This window comes from Ctenopharyngodon idella, chromosome 21, assembly GCF_019924925.1.
Source record: "Ctenopharyngodon idella isolate HZGC_01 chromosome 21, HZGC01, whole genome shotgun sequence".
NCBI classification, from domain to species: domain Eukaryota; kingdom Metazoa; phylum Chordata; class Actinopteri; order Cypriniformes; family Xenocyprididae; genus Ctenopharyngodon; species Ctenopharyngodon idella.
In genome coordinates, this window is record NC_067240.1 from 8,007,953 (window position 1) to 8,028,295 (window position 20,343).

At 36.3% G+C, this 20,343-nt stretch overlaps 1 long non-coding RNA gene across 1 annotated transcript in view; it reads right to left on the reverse strand.

The window, feature by feature from the left end:
* Window positions 1–235: 235 nt before the first annotated feature.
* LOC127503823 (uncharacterized) overlaps window positions 236–20,343 on the reverse strand; it is a 57,558-nt gene continuing 37,450 nt past the window's right edge. The window contains exon 3 of the long non-coding RNA XR_007927226.1: window positions 236–735. This is a non-coding gene — a long non-coding RNA (uncharacterized LOC127503823). The remainder of the gene's footprint in view (window positions 736–20,343) is intronic.

Genomic DNA, 20,343 nt, shown 5'->3' on the forward strand with positions numbered 1-20,343 from the left:
AAAAAGTTGGGAACAGTAAGATTTTGAAATGTTTTTTGAAAGTCTGTTTGGAAAGTCTCTTATGCAAACCAAAGCGACATTTATTTGATTGAAAATACAGTAAAAATCAGTAATATTGCTACAAATTAAAACTGGTTTGTCTGGAAATAAGAGCGATTGAACCTGTTGAAATGGATTCAAGTTTGGCATGAAGGGGGCAAAACATGCTGTGGAACTGAATTAATTCGCCCTACTGTTGCATTTGCACAAGCAATATTTAATAGTCCTTTGCAATTCAAATGTGTCGACTCCTGAGTAGATGCATTGGACTGCAAAGAGAAACCAAATGTGTTGTTTTTACTTAATTGTATTTTCAGCCACAGCATTCATTTCCATTTCTCTTCTTGTTCTCACTCTATTCTCTATTGTCGAGTTCATTAGTATGCTTGTAAGCATGCACAATCAAAATGGAGAGAGAAAGAGAGAAAGTGTGGAAGACCTTTGCGTCCACCCCTCGCAGCGATGGAGGTGAAACGGGGTTCAAGGATGCTGGTGGGCGCAGCAGGTGAGTACGAGACCCCACCCATCCAAATCATCCACCACTCTTTTCAGCCATCCCTTGTCCGCCTTTTTGTCTATCTTTCTCTCTCCTGCATGTCTGCGTCCATCAGCGAAGCGTCCGCTGGGACCGACGTGTTTTGACAGATGCTCATTCTGTCTTGGCACATCTCACAGGATGGTATGGCACTTGTCATCCTGATAAGAGAGAGAGAGAGAGAGAGAGAGAGAGCAGAGAGAGAGCAGAGAGAGAGCAGAGAGATATGTGATTAAGAAAACAAAAGCTTTTCCTACTAACCAAGGCCAGATCTTTTTCCCTCTCTTGCATCCTCAGGGTTTATTAAATGTTAGCAGAATGGGAGAGATAATAAGGCCATAGTGCTAAAGAAATGGACAGTAGTATTTGTGATCCACCACTCTATGTTGCAGTTATAAATGTGAAATTGCAATTTTTGTGTGCGTATATATGTGCTCTTGTTTTTGTTATTACACAATCAAGGTGGATGGAAATGGTCTCATAATTATTCTAAGATGGTGGGATTTAAAGGGAGAGTTCATCCAATAATGAAATTGTTGTAATCATTTACTCACTGTCATGTTATATTGTTAAATATTGTCAAACAATATGATTTTTAAAGAACATTCTGAAAACTCTTTTTAGTAAAATTGTCAATTCTTTTATTGGTTGTCAAATAAAAAAAAAAAAAGTCATAAAAGTAAAAGCATTAAACATAAACACTGCCATTCAAAAGTTTGGGGTTAGTAGTAGAAAAAAAAGAAGAACAATTATTACTTTTATTCTGTAAGGATGCATTAATATATATATATATATATATATATATATATATATATATATATATTAATGCATCCTTACAGAATAAAAGTAATAATTGTTCTTCTTTTTTTTAAATATATATATATATATATTTTATTAAAATAATATTTTACAATATTACTGTATTTACTGTATTTTTGATCAAATAAATGAAGCCTTGGTGAGCATAAGAGACTTTCCAAAATCATTACAAAATCTTACCAACTATATACTTTTGAACGGTAAAGTGTAGGCTAAAGACATGCAGTATGATTTGTGCGAGGACCAATCGGCTTGTGCCAGTAGTTAACGCTGGGATATCATCAGTTTGCGTTAAGGACCCCCCAGCCTGCGCCATCTAGAGTCTCATGACAGAACTAGGCATTTGTCCATCTACTACCAGTCAAAAGTTTGTTGTCAGTAAGATTTTTAATGTTTTTGATAGTATTTTATACTCACTAAGGCTGCATTATTTGATCAAAAATACAGTAAAATCAGCAATATTGTGAAATAGCCATTTTCTCTTTTTTTTTTAAACATAAACTGAATTTAAGCATCATTACTCCAGTCTTCAGTGTCACATGATCCTTCAGAAATCATTCTAATATGCTGATTTGCTGTTCAAGAAACATTTCTCATTAATATCAACGTTGAAAACAGCTGTGCTGCTTTATTTTTTGTGAAAAACGTGATACATTTTTTTTCATGATTCTTTGATGAATATGAAGTTCAAAAGAACAGCTTTTATTTGAAATACAAATCTTTTGTAACAAACTAAAAGTCTTTATTGTTGCTTTTAATCAAAGTAATGCATTCTTGCTGAATAAAATGTTAAAATGTCTTTTTAAAAATCGTGCTGACACCAAACTTTTGAACATAGCGTATTTTGGCTTATAACTCTGACTTTTGCTGTTGACACTAAAGCACTGCATTCAAACTGCACCCTTGGTGAGCATAAGAGACTTTCCAAAATCATTACAAAATCTTACCAACCTCAAACTTTTGAAAGGTAAAGTGTAGGCTAAAGACATGCAGTATGATTTGTGCAAGGATCTGACCAAATTTATGTCCAAAATGAAATGTCAGTGGCATGTACATGTATGCATGTGGCTTTATTCCAAGTGACTTTCATTGTATTTGTGGTAGACAACTTATAATTTTATGCATTCCCTTGGTGTTAAACGCATGATTTTCACTTTGTTAGCGCTATAAGCTACACAAACCTCATTTTGACACCATTGAAGTTAGACACAACTTGTAATTGATTTCAAACCTAAGTGTATCCAACACATTTAGAATATCCATGCAAAACTGTCACCATAACGGGTAAGCAAATGATTCTTTTTGGGTGAACTATGCCTTAAAATCAGTCTATGCTCTGTTTCACTTTCTGTCTTGCATGTCTTTTTCTACACTGTACCGTTGTGCATATGTATGTATGTGTGAACGCGTGTATATGTGACCTCCCCCCGGGTCAGAGTTGTCTGTGTTCTACCTGTTTGCGTGCACCACTTCTTCTAGCCCGAGGCCCATTCACACTCCCCACACAGGAGCATGTGACAGCCTGGCTATACCCGCCTCGACCAATCAGAGTTCTTCACCCGAAGGGCAATACAGGATGTGACAATAGAGTGAGCTGCAGGTCATGCAAGTAGTCTGCTGCATGCAGCCTCCTGACAGATCTAGTATACTGATGTACCTTGGCAGAATTGGGCTCCATCTCACTGAACACTTCCACCAGAATTTGATGAGTAGGCCCCTTATGCATGCAGAAAGCAGAAAGAGCTCTCTGGGCGATTGACCGTGGATTTTTTTTATTTATTTATTTTTAGAACGTGGAATCTTTAGAATGTTTGTTCCGTCTTGTAGTGGCTTTCTTTGCTGTCTTGCGAAAAACAAATACTTGCGTTCCACTTGACCTCAGGTGAAATTACAGTGTACGCAAGTCGGTGCTGTATTAAAATCCCTCCTACTTTCTTATTCTCTTTCTTCTCCCAGTTTTCTTCAATGAATTCCCCTTGAACCTCTAAGATGTTGTTTTGTAGATAATTTCATTCTTATGTGTGCTGTGTGCTATTGGATGAGAACTGAACTGAGCTGGACAATGACTTCACTGTTTTCTACAGAGCTGCTTTATAGCTGACTTGAACTGATTTCATATTTAATGATCTTGTTATTGAATGGAACTGAATCAACACTGAACTGACCTCAGCTGAACAATAACACTATTTTCTTTCTAGAACTGCTTTACAGCAAAATTAAACTCTGTTTGCGTCACTGAATCATTATTTGTGTGTTTATCCCTGACTGTAAAACTGCTTTGAAACAGAATAAAGTACTATAAATAAAGGTGTATAAAGCTTTATTTCTGTATAAAGCTCTATAAATAAAGGTGACTTGACCTGACTGTGTAAAAAAATATAAGAAAAGATAAACCACAATTTAATATGCAAAACTTACAATATCATCGCTGTCATTTAGATTTAAATGGCTGAATTTTATAAATCTAATATATGAAATATAACATTTGATATTCTTAGATTCTTGACTAAGATAATTAAATGTTCAGCATTCAAAACTGACAGTAATGTTGTCATATATCAAATAGTGAATAGTCTTCCTTACATTTATTTCTGTCATTACAACTCTCTGAAGATTTTTTAGCATGGTAATAGATATGTATTTGGTCTTGGTGGAATAGATCTGCTACAATGCTGCTGCTGTTGATTATTGCTGTTGTAGATTATTGCTGCTGCAGAGCAAGTACAGGAACTTGCTACTGCCAATAAATATGCCGATATGCTGCTGTGCATATGTAAGACATACTGCTGCTGCACATATAGCATACAGTATACAGTCAAACCAAAATTCATTCAGACACGTTAAACATTTCATTCATTAATACAGTTTATTCACTATAGTTTAAAAAAATGGTAATAAAATATGACAAGATCTCAGAGTTAAACTGTGTCCGAAAAAAATAATCTTAATTATGTAAGATAACACTTAAGCAAAACATGGTCAGGTCAAAGTGTCTGAATAATTTTTGGTTCCAAATTTTTAGCAATTTTACTGGTAGTGCACTGTAAATTATTTTTGGGTATAATATGTCACAGTTTACTTTATTTTGCTATCCTCACTTACATAAATGAACTATAGTGTCCTGCACCCACTAGGAAAAATATATCAAAAATGTCTGAATAATTTTTGGTTTGACTGTATATCAATAACCCATAGCAGATTTATACAGGTGGAGCTGGGGAAGGTGAAGGGTTTCGAGGAACTCTGAAGCGCACTGCAAACTGTTAGCGAATGCTAACCAGCCATATAATGTTGTGAGCAGCAAGCTCATTGGCTGCAGAAGTGACATGAACCAGTCAGCTTGTGCTAGTAGTTAACGCTGAGATATCATCAATTTGCGTTAAGGACCCCTCAGTCTGCGCCATCTAGAGTTTCATGACAGAACTAGGCATTTGTCCATCTACTACCAGTCAAAAGTTTGTGGTCAGTAAGATTTTTAATGTTTTTGATAGTATTTTATGCTCACTAAGGCTGCATTATTTGATCAAAAATATAGTAAAACCAGCAATGTTGTGAAATATAGCCATTTTCGTTCTTTCGTTTTTTTTTTTTTTTTTGGTTTTTTACATAAACTGAATTTTCAGCATCATTACTCCAGTCTTCAGTGTCACATGATCTTTCAGAAATCATTTTAATATGCTGATTTGCTGCTCAAGAAACATTTCACACTAATATCAACATTGAAAACAGCTGTCCTGCTTTTTTGTGTGTGAAAAATTATAAATTTCTTCATGATTCTTTGATGAATATGAAGTTCAAAAGAGCAGCTTTTATTTGAAATAGAAATGTTTTGTAACAAAGTAAAAGTCTTTACTGTTGCTTTTAATCAATGTAATGCATTCTTGCTGAATAAAATGTTAATTTCTTTTTAAAAATCGTACTGACCCCAAGCTTTTGAACAATACCGTATTATGGCTTTTAACTCTGGCTTTTGCTGTTGACACCAAAGCACTGCATTCAAACTACCTCTTTTTTTCTGCTATAAATGTATCTTTCATTCAAATATAACTAATGCTAATTCAGTATTTGGCCTAATGTGTTAGGCTGGTTACAGTTCATCATTGTTACATGAATACTGTACATAACGGAATAAAATTATATATACAACTTACTGGGTCATCCAGTCAGCAATTACTATCTGGGACTGTGAAGCAAAACCAACTGAAAACCACATCTTTATGGAATGAGGATAACTGAGAGCTCAAGGAACCTGTGAAATGACGTAAAAACATTATGAGAGAGACTTTTTCATGGTGTGCAGTAAAGTGCTGTTGCCTGTTTAGTCAGGACCTTTGCCTTTTTTGAAAGGTTTTGTAAAAAACACATGCACTCTATTACATCATACATGCACACCCCCACACACTCTCTCATGTGCAATAGTGTCTCAAGGCGACATGGTCTTGGCTATGAATCAGGAAATCTGACTCACTCTGAATGGTCGACTTCTTCATGTACGTCAGTCCAGGGGCACAGAGGGCTCTTTATGCATCAACACACACACACACACACACACACACACACACACACACACATTGAGTTTTCATGTTTTATGGGGACATTCCATAGACATAATGATTTTTATACTGTACAAACTGTATATTCTATACCCCTAAACCTACTCCTACACCTACCCATTACAGAAAATTTGCTGCATTTTTACCTTTTTATTTATAAAGTTTGATTAGATTTGATTTGATAAGCTGTTTTCCTCATGGGAACCAAAAAAATGTCCCCACAAGGACAAGGATTTTGGATATTGCCATTTTGTGGAGGCATTTTGTCCCCATAATGTAGGGTTTACCAAGACCACACACACACAATCATACAGAGTAAGAAAGAGACAGAGATAGAGAAAGCAGAGAGAGACGGAGGATGAAAAGAGATATAGATGTAAAAAGACTAACTCTCAAGCTCAATGTTAAAAGTACATTTGCGGTGGCGGGACAAAAGGAAGTGCCGTCGAGATGGGAGGGATAAAAAGGTCAAGGTCAACCTCATCTCCACCTCATCCTCTAAAACCCATCTCACTTCAATCTCACCAATTCAAGCCGCAGGTCCCACACTTCCATTCAAATTCCAAAACCAATCTCCAATAGAGAATTCCATCTCCGCAGGTCCGACCGCCCACAAACAGGATTCCGCCTCACGGTGAGGCTCATGTTAAAGGTGGCCTTGAGGAGACGGGGTGAATCTTCAGTTTCATGCCACACCTCTGCCGAACAGGTGTGCAAAACGCAAGGGAAAATGAAAGGAAAATGAAAGAAAATGCATCTGAAATGAGGACGTGTGAAGGATAAATGAAGGTCTGAGTGGCAGAACACTGTTGGAATTATGTAACCCAGCCTTCAACTAATTTAGACTGATTTATATTAACATGTGGCCAAGGAAGAGTTTTGAAAGGTGGAGGTTGGGGACATGCTGATGTCATGAAATGACTTATGAATATTAATTAGATTAAGGTCAAGTATTAGAGTTTAGCTCTTTAATTGGAGAAGCTCATTTAAAAATTCAGAACTGCAGTAAGTGTAGTTTTTTTTTTTCTTAGTATGGATTACTCATTATTATTATTATGATTATAAGATCATAATAATACTTTTTTGAATGTATTAAATGATAAATAATTAAAATTTTGATGTCAATATTTATAATTTTAACATCTCAAAACAACGTGGCGGACATTTTGTGGTGCTATATGTCAAAATTAAAATATGATGTCTATGTTAATTGTTTTGACAGAACTATTAATAGTTTAGAGAAATAGGTCTGATTAGCAGAGAAAGAATGTATTCTACATATCATGGAATAAATAGGCATAATTAAATTTTTTAATGCTGTTTATATGTCTATGTGGTGTTTTTAATATGCTTTAAGACAAACCAAGTGCAAATTCATAAGTCAATACCATTGCTGAGTATTTTTTCTTTAAAACTGCTGTGATCTAAAGACAGTTTCAAAAACGTGGTTAGAAATCGCTTCTTACATCACAAACTACCTTGTAACCAATCACGTCAACGTGCCGGCAGGCTTTAGAATATCATTAACTAACCTCTTTGAAGCAAGGGAGCCGTTTAACATTAGCACCACATTATTAGCTGTTTGATAACTAGTCAAGCAAAAGGCTAATCATATCAATTACCGTTATGTGTCCGACGTCGTAAAAAGCGATACCATTGTGCAGTGTTTACACAGTAAGTTAACTGAGTACTCGTGAGTGAGTGATTGGAGTGATTAAAATGAAGCAAGGGTGTAGAGTTACATTCAAGTAAGTTTAATTATTTTAAGTAATTTTTTTTTCATAGGCAAAAACGTTTACATGTGTCATTTTGGTGATCGATGAGTTTTAAGGTTATTTCACTCGGCGGCCATCTTTGAAACACCTCTCGGGCATTCAAGTGCAGCTCCTATCTCTTTGAATGGGGAAACATCACATTCTCCAAAGCTGTTTGCCAAGCTTTCGATTAAATTTTATATTTGAAATCACCAATGAAATCTGACAACAACTGTCTCATAAATTTTGTTTCTAAACGCTCAAATCAAGACAAAAAAAACTGTATTTTTCAGGCTGGATCAGGCTAATGCGCATGCGCAGTCCTAAATGCGCGTTTCTTGTGCCTCATTTCGGAGGCGCGCGTCTGACTGTTTCTATAGGAACCGGAGCTTATAACGGCCGCTGCAGTGACGTGATGACTTTACCAATTGGCGATTGGCTCTTATTTAGAAGGCGGGACTTATTCCGCCATATTGCGCGTTGCACTTTCTCCCATTCAAAACAATACAAGTGATGCGTTTTGTGTTATTCTATAGTCTTTGGTATAAATCCCCGTTTCCTCGGTTTATCCAGTATTGTTTAATTAAAGTGAGTGTTCTGTTGAAAGACTATTAAAGATGATACTGAGTTCCATTCCTTCATCATATACATTCAATACAGACCATTACAGCAAGAAAGCAAGCAAACAAACAAACAAACAAACAAACAAATAACTACATTAATTCATTCATTCATGTATTAGTTCAAGGGTAGCTTAGTTTACCTATTTTATATCATGAGTAGTCTGGCAAGTCTCTCACATGCACAGGACCTTAGGTCACACAAAACCTGAAAATGTTAAGTTAGCACACAAACTAAACATATAAAACATGTGGCATGCACATTCACACACATTCAAACACCGAAATGAATATTTGATACTCTGATGTATTCAGTAGTCTATGCTGTGCATATGATGTATAGCATGCAAAGAATATTGGCAGCATAACATGAATAGACATCAAAACAATGGGACTGAATAATTTTCCATATTCAATCATGGAGCTGCATTCAGTCACTCACCATCCAGAGACAGACAACAGAAGATGGGCAGCACCTCTGAATGTTTTTTTTTATTTTTTTTATTACCTTGTCTTTCCCAGTAACATTTTATGCCATTTTTTGGCCACTAATAAAATAATTCAGAGCTGCAATGCTGCTACATTTTTTATACCCAATCTTGCAAAACAGACTCTTGACTATTGGCATAAAATATGGCACATAGCTTATTCTGAAGAAAAGACGAAGCTGGCAGCACATTTAAATAACGGGGCAGTGGTCTGTTTTGCAAACAACAACTACAAAAAATTTCTTGGTCAACTGTGCGTATGTTTTAAGCACTAAATATTTTACAGATTTAACTCTGAAAGCAAAAAGGAATTTTGCACCTTTACTACCTGCACTTGTGCTCAAGAATTTTTTTTGGCAAACTGTAAAAACACCAGCCTGGCCATTTGTAGTTCTTGCTAAACTCTTTCATTAAGGCAGGGTGCCATAAGCCTTGAAAAGTTTGGCAAATCCATACTATTTTTTTTTTTTTCTCAAAGAAAAAAACAGCTTTTTGTGTTAGCTAGCTGTAACAGCTAGCTAACATTTAAATAGAACTGCAAAAACCTAACAATCCAATTATATTATAAAACTGTGTCCAATGCATATTGGTCAAAAAAGGCCAAAAGGATCTTCTAAATCAAAATTGCTTGTAACAACCCAGATTTTCAATTTTCCATACACACAGTGATAAAAAATGCACAAATTTTGTCCTTCAGGTGGGTTTGAGGCTGAGAAGGTTAGACAAATCTTTTTTAGTTTTTGCTCCTGTAATACTGAAAGATTTACTTCATAAAAAATGAAAAAGAAAGTGTATCATATTCCAATAATTCAAAGGATGACCCCATATGCACCCACAGATGTCTGAGCTGAGCCCCAAATACCTCCTGATCCTAGAACTTTCCTGCTGCTGAGCACTTTATATACCTAGTCAGTCAAACTTTTATGCATAAACTTGTTGAGAAAGAAAATAATCTTTCCTTCTTGTTCTGCTGTGCAGTGGACAGGGTGAGAGAGCAGTCAGATAGATGGACAGACAGTGGTTGAAGGCAATCTGAAAGCACTTGAGGACAAAATGAGGCTCAGTGAGGGCTGTAATCATGGTCAGTACTGAGCGTGCTCTGCTGTCCGTGGTGCTGAAATGCACAGTGAGGAAAAAAAGCCCTCTTCGCAACTGCAGAGTTCAGCATGTGTCATTTTCCTGGTGGTTATAGTGTGATGTGAGGATAAGAACAAGCGCACAGACTCATACACATAGTCATAGTCTACCTTCTGGTGCTGAAACCCCCTTAAATAGCGCTTAAGAGGACCATTAAAGGGGTAGTTCACCCAAAAATAAATTCTGTCCTCATTTACTCACCCTCATGTTGTTGCAAGCCTGTATGAGTTTCTTTCTTGATGTGGAAAACAAAAGGAAATTTTGACAAATCTACCCTTTGTCACTCTTGGTATGTTTTTCCCATGCAATTTAAATTGGTCCATTCTACAGAATTGATGCAAACTGCTGTCCCACAACCAAAAAACAATTTTAAAATTTGAGATGTTTACTAAAATCCTTCTATTATCTGTTGAATACCACAATAGTATTTAAAATATCAGTAAGCTTAATATATATATATATATATATATATATATATATAAAATCATCATTTATTACTTTCAATTGGGAGGTGGCTGTCCCGACCCTAACCCCTAAATTTCAACTTGTGAAAATATTGAAATAGTTTTTGCAATTTTATCCATTGTTGTTTTTAAAAATATTCTTTAAAAAAGTGAAGTTCAAAAAAAAATAAAAAAAAATAAAAAAATAATATAGATATATTTTATTTTTAAATCATGAAACTTTATGTAAAAAAATGTGTCCCGTATTTTCATGTCACTGCCGAAACAGTGTATGTTTTAGTCCATCGGCTGAGACTGATTTTAACCACACCCTATTTTTGATCAGGAAATATTCCTGTGTACCCCCTCTCATAGGCTGAATCCCAAATCGCACCCTAAACCCTCACGGTCTTCCTGAGTCCGCACTTTTGTGACGTAATGCCGCTTTGACTGCCAGGTAAAGTCCTCTGCGTAGCCTCAGCTGGAGTGCGCATCGGGCGCATAGCAGCCGCAAAGGGGTGCTTGTGACACCCTACGGTCTCTTGGACTTAACGGACACGCGCATGCGGCAGCTATTGTAAGTCCACAAGACTGAAAGAAAGTGCACAGAAGTGTGCCATTTTGGGATTCAGCCATAGCCTCTCATTCATAGTAGTTAAATTCATTTTGAGTTAAATGTGCTCAAAAGTCTGTGAGTAACTTTTAGAAAAGTCACTACCAAACACCTTTTTTTCTGCAATTAAGCAAACTTTTTTGGGTGTTATTCCATAAAATTTAGTTTTTATGTGTGTACAACTGTTCAGAACTGTGCTAGCTAACCATGTGCTGATTATCATCTTTGAGCTAGGCTCAAAAGTATCTAAAATTGTAACTACCGAAACAGTCATGACCGAAACATGCCATCATTGTTTTGGTAGTGACAAAAGGAAACATAATCATTTATTTGGGGGAAATAAACAAAGTTTTAGTACAGCCATGCAAATCATTAGTATATTAATAGTGTTTTAGTATGTGAGTTAAAATTCTGTAATGTGATGTGGTCACTACCAAAACATTACTGTCACTACCGAAAATGTGCAGTCACAACCGAAACATGGGATATTTTACCAAAAATAAAGTATATTGAATTATCAACTAAGATGTTATTATAGTGTTTTTTTTTTTTTTAATGTATATTCATACTAATGAATCCTTAACTTTGAAATCAGTATGATAAAGTTTATGCCTTTTACAAAGTAAGACTGGATTCAAAATACAACAAATGTCATAGATTAAACTTTAAATGATGTTTTATTAACAAGATTCGGGAGGAGCAGGTTCAGATAATTAACCTAATTAGCACAGGTGGAGAGCATTCAGTTAATCAACTCAACCAATAACAAGAGGTATAAATACAGCAGACTTACCTCTGTTCATCTGAGAGTTTATCAGCATCCCTCCTCCACCCCATCTCCTCACTTCTAGTTCTATCTATTATTACCACACTGGGGGGAGTACTCTGGGTTCGGGCCAATATTCCAAGCTCAGAGCCCTCCCCCCCGGACAGCACGCCAAATTCGCATAACTTTTATTCTTTTGAATTATATGTATATGTGAACTCGTGAAATATTGTTAAAATTGTAATTGTTATCGATTTACCTGTAAAAACTCTTTTTTTTTAAATAGCAAAAAATATATTTACAAGGAAGACGTAAACAAAATCTTAATAGGTCAATGTAACCCTTTTTATTAAATTATTTATTATTGTGTTTCGGTAGTGACAAATTTGGGGGAGAGGAAAAATATTCCAAAACTTTCTGAAAATACAATATGAGAATTAACTGAACAATTACTAGAAATGTGTACCTTGGATACTATAAAATTTGCATACATACAAAATTTGTGGAAAATTCACATTTTTGACTCTGACTTTGAACCAATTCTGTAGAATGGCCCAATTATGGAGATTTCACTTTTAAAAAAAGACACATAAGCAACTTAAAAGTCATAAGAAAGCTAAAAATAATAATTTATTAAAACAAATCAAATTCATCCTAGCTCTCCTTTGCAGGTCCATGAGAGTGCATCATTATTTTGAGTCAGATCTTTTTGGTGACTCAGTAATTCTGTTCACAAAGCTGGTCTGAATGATTCATACAATTAACAAAGTGATTCAGTTCAACAAATGACTGTGAAAAATGGCATACATTTTAATCTATTTCTCACACTATGACTTCATAGGACTTGGAATACGTTGCACTGCCTATGATGGTACTTTATGGAGATTTTGTATTTTTTTTTTAGGTTTGAAAGCTTCAATTGTTCACTATAAATGCATGAAAAAAAAGTCTTTTGTGCTCCAAGCATCGTGCTTTATGGAATCAAGAAAATCTGAACTTTTGTACAAAGAAGTTCACATACTCAATGTCACAAATTAGCTTATTTACATAACATTTTTATTTTACATTTTTTCCAAACTCATATTAAGTCAAAATGGCTCCTTTCACAGCGATTTTGCATCCTTTTTAAAGCTTGAAAGCTTCAGTCCCCATTCATTGTAATTGCATGGATAAGAGCATGGAAAATTGTCTCCTTTTGTGCTGCCCAGAAGACAGAAAGTCATACGAGTTTGGAAACTCCGGACAGTTCCATTTCCTGTTTCTTTTCTGTTTGGAGAAAATATCGTATCTAATGCATCATCTATCTGTTATGCATCTGCCTATGCGTGTATGTGTGTTAAATAAACTGTTGCTGTGCCAACAGCATTGTTGCTTTTGATGAACTGTTGACACACATACACAAACCTCCTCATTCTGTTTCTCTCCCCCAGAGCTTCTGCTCCTCTGATAACATGTGCTAGTCTCTCTCTCTCTCTGATTCTTTTATCTCCTTCTTCTCCCTCTCTCTCCTTCACTAGCAGCGTGTGGGTGGCTGGTCTATGGCGCAGAGCTTAAAATAGATGTTCCCTCTTCGTAAATGGGGGCTGACAAACAGTTGTGGGTTCAAACAATAACGCATATGCATTTAAAGACGAATATTTTAGAGCTAGAGGATAAGGAAAGTGTGTAGTCGCACCGTGAATGGCAGCAACAAGACGTCCATGTTGACAGAATGATGCAGTATGGATGAGATCAGAAGCAGCTCCCTTAAGGGAAGCTCTCAGTTGAATCGTCGTGCAAACAGAGGAGAGGAGGGCTTTACGTTAGACTGAACGCAATCACGAAAATGAAAATGAGTATGACTGTTGCTATTGTTGAAGTCATTACCTATAATGCTCTCATCAACATTATCAAGAGATTGCGCGCGCTCCCTAAACCCCATCGGAAGGGAGGAGAGTGCACGTTATAATCCAGAATTCATTAAAAAAAAAACTGTGCACTTTGTACATGTTCATTCACTATGAAAATTGAAAATTAATACTCTGAAGTGAGAAAGTTAAGTAAGAACCTAAAGTTAAAAATGGGAAGTAATAAATAATTAAATGTAATTAGTCGAGGCTGTGAGCGCAATACTTTCAGTGTAATTTGTCAAGCGCTCCAAATTCGCAAATGAAGAGTTGTAAGTGTTGATGCAGCTAATCAAGAACTTGGCACAAAGCTCAGTTTTCACTTCCCAAACATTTTTTTTTTTTTTTTGCAGAACTTGAAAGGCATTCATACTGTGATTCTAGATGTTTCGTCCCTGACGACCGTTCATGAATCCAAGCAGTCAGCGTTTTTCAGCCAGGCTCGGTGTTATCATCTCCTGACACATCTCTGCACTGCTTAAGATAAGTGACAAGACATCCCATCCAACGGTTCGTAATGCGGGAGAGCATCGTGCGCGCACTTGCGTTTGTGTGCATGTAGGTCATATTTCTCACCGGGTGACATCACCATGTCAGACTTCCCATCCACTTCCGACCCCAAGGAGTAAGTATTAATAAGTAGACTGGGCCGAGTTCCAACCCTTTACCATGTTGAAGCTTATTTTGTCTCTGTCACTGCCTCTCTGTCTTCAACACGCACTTACATTTTGCAGAAAATGTGCTTAGTCATCAACCTCTGACCAACTAGTTCATCCTTATCATACGGTATATATTCTCTCTCACGCTCGCTCATGCTCAGGGATGTAATCCACATATTTTTTGAAAAGTACATCAGAGGCAGCCCTGGATCATTTTTGCCATAAATGAGTTAAGATTAAATAAAAGAGAGAAAAAAGAAATTCACTCATTCACTCAAATGATTCATTCAAAACACTGATTCATTCTGGAATGAACAAGTGACTCGCTGTTTGTGAATATACTTCCGTACTATAGTACAGTAGTATATCTTAATTCATAGTATTCATAAAACAGTAGGTGAAAATACCCAGATGGCCTACTTCCGGTGAGATTCTTAAATGTGCATTTGACAGACACTTTACTAACCCATGAGGCCACGGGACAGGATTTGTGAATGGAAGTGAATGACGCAACTGTTGCCATATGTCACATGACAATGACAACATGGCGTAGTACCAAGCGGCAACCTTCCGGTCTCTCTCTTGAATCCAACATGGAAGTGACTTAAACTATAATTCATTGGCTGGCCACTAGAGACAGGCTCCAAAAGGGAGTCAGTCCCATAGACACCCTATGTTAAAATGCCCAACTTTACAGTAGAAAATAAATGTTTACAGACTGGTACAAAAAAGTGGTTTTGGTCTATATAGATAATTTTGCCCTTCATGACAACTGTGAGGGGGGTGAATTTTTTTATAACTCATCTGTTTAAATTATATTAAGCCTTAAAGTTCTGCATAATTAAGGGCGTGGCCACTTGAATGACAAGTGGATTGCCGCTGCTGTCACTACTAGCCATTTGTCTGCAGTATGTTAGCCGTTATGTCACCTCAGCTAATTCCAGCCGCTGAATTTGGCATCTCTGCCGTGTTTGTGCTTTTTTCGGGATTATTTCATTCAATTATCAAATAAACGCTTGCTGTGCGGTTAATTGTACTAACAGACCGTCCAAGAAGTCTGGGTCCCATTTTTTCCGGTGAGTGAAATTCTAATATAATTTTAATTATTAATTTATTTTAAATAATTTATTTATTATTTATAATTTTATTTAAAACTTTACTACACTCCAGAATCCGACAGACTGTGATTAGCTGTAGACTGTAACCATAGACTGTATAAAACAGTCTGAAACGTTGTCAAAAAATGTTACGCCTGCATTTCATAAATTGCGTAACATTTACTAACACAGACTATATTGGAAGTTTTTGTTTTAATTGTTGACATGTCCTCAAAAATATGTGTAGGAAATAGGCCTGTAATTACTCAAGAATAGACAGTCCAACGAAACAGAATGAGGACTCTGATGTCCGCCACTTTTTTTTCAGCTAAAATACATTTATTATGACGTTTTGAACACTGTAGTACAATATCTTCCATCCCAACCACCAATGTCCCCAACTAGCCCCCAACCTCTATGCTACCAGTAGCATATAGCATTAGCTCCTTAGCCTGAGCTAACTTGATCACGTTGAGCTAGGCGGGCGAAGTTTCAGCAACCAGGCACATCAGCTCACATCCACATCCCACCTCTTTGCCCATTTTTGGTTATCCGAGAGTGACGCGGTGACAAGATGGCAACGGCCGGCTTCGCCCACTTTGGGCTTCAAAAATGCTCTTCAGAAACCTACGGGTGATGTCACGGACACTACATCCATTGTTTTATACAGTCTAAGCATAGTACGTCCGAATTTTTATTCATACAACACACATCCACACTATATAAAACATACTTTTTTTAACAGTCATGAGGTTTCAAACCAAATGTAGTACCTAGTATACAGTATGCAACCGTCTTTATGAACGAGTCATTGAATCATTTCCTTAACTGATTCATTCTGTGTTCCTTGGAGATGCATGACACTGAATTCTGCTAAATTCATGGAACTGCTGTGTCTAAAATGCAAAGTATTTAATGCAAATGCAAAATTTACCTTTGTTTGTTTTGAATAACTACAGCACTTTCACTCATGTAATACTTCTTAAAATATTGAATTCTAAAGCAACTGTTTATTTGATGCTTTTGTCTGCCACAATATTTATGTCCGAATTTTCCTCATTGTGGGATCATATAGCGATGTGTGATTCATTTGGTTTATTAGTCTGCATATGATGTAATTAAGTCCAGTACAATTTTTAATCCATTAACAATATAAATAACTATAAATATGAATGAAGTTGGACAGTACAAAAAGCGTAGGCCTACACACATGGCTGTGAGACTATGATCTCCGACTCCATCAATAAAATCATTATGCCTGCTTTTGGGAGAACGAAAGACCATGATACACAAGTCTAAATTATAGCTAACTTCATCATTAAGAGCAGCGGCGTCTCCCCGGTGCAGCGTAAAGTGGCTCTTAATGGACATGTATTCTCGGCCCTCATAATGGGAGCTTGAAGCTCGGCTGGTCTGACTTAATTATGAATCAGTTTTTACTGTGTCATCAGCGATGCTCCCGTCCTGGGCTCTGCTCCGCTACAATGCTGAACTGACTTCGAGGGAAAAAAAAAAATGCCGTTACTTGGACCTGGGTGATTTTTTTCCCTCGTTGTTTTTCAATGTCAGTGGTTTCTGTAAGGTGTCATCATGGTAGTGATGTGCAGCGTTCGCTTCTCTCTCGCAAAACTGCTGTGCTCGAGTTTTTTTTCTTTTCCTCGCCTTGCCTTGTCCATTATTCTCTATTGGAAATGTTACCTAATACAAAACATTTTCATTTGAATTATATAATCCATGACTAATGCTCCTCTTTCATGTGGAATATTAATACAGCATTTGCATTTTTCACAAATAGTGTTTGGGACTTTAAAAATTTAAATGGAAATGCCAATGTTGCAGTTTGGTGGGAGGCCTTGCATCACAGAATAGATTTTTTTTTTTTTTTTTCATATTTTATGCATGCTTTTAACAAATACCCCCAAACAAATAACTGAATGCATTTTCATGGGGGATGAGGGGGGTCTCTTTGGGCCCTGCTGGAAATGAAAATGTTAAAGAGGGGAGGAAAGTATCGCTGTATGAGTTTCGCATTAAAATTCAACTGGTGAATTCACATGAGAGCTGGATATGAGATCGCAGTTCAGACGTATCACACGCCTTCCCTTTGATCCTCGTGACTGTATTGGGTCATGAAAGTTCTTTATAAATGACAAATAGAATGAAGTGAAGCGCGTGTACTCTAAATATATCTCTCACTGGAGGATCTGTGTCATTCATTACTTCAACAAAAGAAGCTGGAAACATGTTCATTACATTTATTCACTGATACTTCAGTAGTGCTGTTTGATTATTTACCTTGAATCAATTTAAAGCAATGTTTTGAGTTCAATACCAATAAGACTTTCACAGAAAAAAAAGAGTAGTACAAAAACTGTGTTTACAGTAATGAAAAACAAGCTGCACATTTCATTTAAACCCTTTGAAATGCCTTGCCCAGTAGACTTCCATTTAAAGCACATTGCGGTAAATATGATTCATTTAAAATGATTAAAGGGATAGTTCACCCAAAAATATTTTCATTACTTACTCACCCTCAAGTTGTTCCAAACTTGTATGAGTTTCTTTCTTCTGTTGAACTAAAAAGATGATATTTTAAAGAATGTTGGTAACCAGACAGTTGATAAATAAACTGCCTGTTTACCAATATTCTTTAAAATATCTTATTTTGTGTTCAACAGAAGAATAAAACTCATACAGGTTTGGAACAACATGAGGGTGAGTAACTGTTGACAACATTTTCATTTTGGGTGAACTATCCTTATAAGTAATAATAATTATGTGGCAATCAGAAGCATATTTATATGTAGGCTATATCTAGTTCGGTCATGAAACTCTAGAGGGCGCAAGCTGATAAGTCCTTTACATCATTACCTCATGGCACAAGCTGATTGGCCTCTGCTGATCCTGCAGCCAATGAGATTGCTTGCTCAACAAATAGTCCGGTTCAATGTTTGCTGTAAGCTAGTCCTCTGAAACCCTTCCACCTCCCCCAGTTCCACCTGCCTAGATCTGCTACAAGGTTTATGTATGTCTATTTATGCAGCAGCAGCAGCAGCAGCATATATTCCTTGCTCACAGCAGTGTTTCTGTGTATCTATTAGCAGTAGCAGATCCATACTTGCTCTGAAGCAGCAGCAGCAGCATAGCAGATCTAGTTCGCCAAGACCAAAAACATTAACATTGCCATATACAATGCTAAAACTATTCCAAGAGTTGTCTTATTGAAATATATTTTAGACAAACACTATTTGCCAGCAATAATCATTAATACAATAATCTTGGCACTTGGCACAAAACAGATTCTGTGCTTAGAGTTTAACCCAGAAAACCCTTTAGATATATATTTACAAAATGCAAAACCTAAATTTAAACTGAGGATATGACCTGCATGTTTGGTTAATGAAAAATTCCAGCTGAAAATGCCAGTGAAATTGGATACAAGTCAATGCTTTATTACTGAGGAAAATCAGCAACGTCTTCAAAAGCTTTCAAAATGGTTTAACAAATAGTTGGGCAATTTTCCTCTCCACCAAAACAAGCTATGGCAAAATTGTCCATTCTCCTTCTGAAATATTGATAAGGGAAATAGAGGAAGGGAAAAAGACAGCGAGAAAGAGACGGCAACCCAGAATGTAAGAGAAAAGCGCCGTGGTGATGGGGAAGAGACAGCAATTGACAGCACACCGGAACATTTCTCTATCCTTCAGATAATGACATCGCACCCTGTCAGACAAAGAACGACTCAGAAAAGAGTGAGGGTGGGGGGTTATGAAGAGACAGGACGGAAGCGGACGATATACAGGGGGAAAAAATTGAAGCTGAAATTGCTATTTTGTAGGTTATAATATTCTGCAAATGATGTGTGTACATGTGTGCACATACAATTCTTTGTCGTCACCACATTGTTATACATGTTTTCGACTATGTTGTGTGCAATGCTGGTAGGTACTAAGGTAATGTACAGAACAAAGATGTTACTAACTATGCCACATTTTCAGTATGGCAATTTTCAAAACAAAAATATTTTCATAATTTATCAACATTTTTTTCTATTGTCAAATCAACTTAATTAATGTGGTTCACATAACATAATATTTTGAGTTTCTGTTGATTAAACCAATCACCTTCATTGTATTAACTCAAATTTTTAATTTCAATGAACTCAAAATTTTAAGGCAACTTACTATTTTTTTTTAAGTTAAACCATCAATACTTTTTTACAGTGTAGCTTTTCCAGTAATTTTCTCCAATAATACAGTGCAAAGAAACTCTACATCTCTGTTTTTACTGCATGCTACTTTATAGCCATACGAACTGAAGATGTAATTAAAAGTGCTTGTGTAAAATGTCCATCCCTTTGCACCTAGCTCTGGGAAATCTGATTCATTTCAGAGAATCAGACAGGTCCAAAAATCAATTCACTGATTCATTTGCGGTCCCATGCATTTGTAGTGATAAACAAAATGAAATTAATTGCAACAATTGTATTAAATGATATAATATTCAGTTAAATTATTAACACTTCACAATAAAGTTCAATTTGTCAACATTAGTTAAAGGCACAATATGTAATTTTTTTATATTAAGATATCCAAAAACCACTTGCACAGTGTTATATATTGCGTTCAATTGTGTACTTACATTATCCTAAATGCTTCCAAGAATTTATAAATTCAGAAAAATTCACAATTTAAAAATAGTGGCCGTCCCTTGTCACTTGTCGCCTGTCAATGAAGTAATATCTGCGTTATCCCTGGTTTCTGCTTGTACTGCATAGCAACTATGGCAACAGATGTGGACAGCTGCATAATGTGTAGCGGCACGCTGTTGTTGTTTTATTCAAACATTATGGACCATGGCAAGCAAACTTTGGGACAAAAGAAGAAATAAAATGAGGATCAATATCGGCGTGGAGTTTTCGAGATGGTGAGAGC